We start from the raw sequence: 2,328 nt of genomic DNA, 5'->3' as shown, positions 1-2,328 counted from the left end.
TATAAAAAGATAGTGTATGATACTAAAATATAAAGAGATCAAAGAATGCAGTCTCAAAAAGAATACTTACTACAAAGGTAAGAGTGTCACTAGAATCGTCTACTAGTTAAACCATAAATAATATCATAACCCTCTAACCTGCTCAACTAGGTCTAACCCATAAATTGGGAGTATATTTTATACATCCAAAACTTACATGAACAAATGGGAAACCAACAAGCATATAACACGCCCTGATTAGCACAATGTGCTAATATAAATGGGTCTTATGGGCAGTCAGGATATATAACTAGTCATTGTTCGTGGGAGAAGCTCTACCATGGATGATCCCATGGGCGAACAGGATATATAACTACTCACTATCCACGGGAAAATGCTCTACCACGGATAGTCCCATGGACGGATAGGATGAAGTAGCTATCTAACCCCCCAGCTACTAATTGCAAGAGAATGTTCTACCACGGATGGCGCCGTGGGCAGTCAAGGTATATAAATAGTAACTGTCTATGGAAGAACGCTCTAGCATAGATGGTCCCATGGATAAACAAGATATATAAGTGTACAACCAAAAATGATAAGTAAGTAATGACAACCACATCCAAGAGTAAGCTCTACTAGCTACACTATGGTATGGTCTCACTAAGGTATAAGCATGAGTCTAAATAACAAACAGAGATCTAGTGGAATACTCAGCTATCTAGCTACAATCTACGTGCGATAACTCAATACCATTATCTGGTCTAATGGGCAGTTCAAATGCATACAAATGCAATAAGTAGCAAGTCTAGTAACATGCATGCATGTACAATAGCAAGTACAATGGTAATAATCTAAATCAAGAGAATCCTAGTCATCTAGTCATAATATCTCAACTAAGTTCATGGTATCATCATAAATACCCTAAAACAAAAAGGTCATAATCCAGTAGTCCTAGATGGCATTTCAAAATGGATAACCTAGTAGAATACTCTGTTGGGACACTTCGGAGCAAGAGGGGGTTGAATAACTCGGCGCGCTCGTTCGCTTGCTTCGTATATGTTGATTTGTAGCAGATAGAATCGAAGCCAAGCTCTCCAATTCTAACACATAGATTTACTTGGTATCCACCTTAATAAGAAGTGACTAATCCAAGGATCCACACAACAAGCACACTCTCCACTAAGAAATTAACTCCTTCTCGGAATAACCAGAGGTGGAGAAACCTCGTATAAGATTCTCAATACAAACAAGAAGAAATACAAGAAAAACCTTATAAGATTTACAATATAATGTTGTCTTCTTATTTAGAAATAACTCTTCATACTTGGAAATATAGTAGCACTTTACTCTAGGAATCTTCAAGAACTGGCGGTGAGAATCGGAGAAGAACTCTTGTATATGCTATGGAGTTTGAACCTCGTTGTCATCTTAATACTTCAGGATATAGGGCTCTTAATCGATTGGCATACTCCCAATTGATTGTCACGTCAAATTCCCAACGATTCCAGTCATCCAAAGTTTATAACCTGTGCAACACTCATATCCCAATCGATTGGAGAGGCTTTGATCGATCGACCGATCGATTCAGAGCACCTTTGTGCTCTCGCAAATAAATCTAGAATTAATTGACCAATCGATTCCATCTGCCTCGCGATCTTGCGAGAAAATAAGTACCAATCGATCGATCGATCAATTAGAGTTTTCCAATCGGTCGACTGTTCGATTGAGGAGCACACTGTGCTCTTTGCTAGTGGCCTCCAATCGATCAGCTGATCGATTGATCGATTGGCCTGTCCTTGCTCACAAAGCTCTCCCAATCGATCAACTGATCGATTGGGCTCTGGTTCAATCGATAGGTTGATCGATTGACCAACCCTAACTCAACTAACTCAAGTTTAGGGTCCCAAACCCAACATCCGGTCAACCGTGACCTATTGGGATTCGATCATGCCTAGCATCTGGTTAACCTTGACTTGCTGGGACTTCGTTACCAAGTGTCCAATCAATTCTTTGATCCACTTGGACTTTTCTAGTCATGCCAAGTGTCTGGTCCTCCATGACCCACTTGGACTTCCAAACACTAGGTGTCTGGTCACCCTGGGCCCACTTGGATTTCCACATTCCTGGGTTCACTCACCAGGACTTCCTTACTGCCTAGCTTCACTCACTAGGGCTTTCAAACTACTTGACTTCACTCACCAGGACTTTCAAGCTACTTGCTTCACTCACCAAGATTTTTCCATTTGCCTAACTTTACTCATGAGGTCTTTCACATGACTTCACTCACCAAGATTTTTCAACTGCCTAACTTCACTCACTAGGACTTTCCATCTACTTGGCTTCACTCAC

This window comes from Zingiber officinale, chromosome 1A, assembly GCF_018446385.1.
Source record: "Zingiber officinale cultivar Zhangliang chromosome 1A, Zo_v1.1, whole genome shotgun sequence".
NCBI lineage: Eukaryota > Viridiplantae > Streptophyta > Magnoliopsida > Zingiberales > Zingiberaceae > Zingiber > Zingiber officinale.
This window is presented reverse-complemented; position numbering follows the sequence as displayed.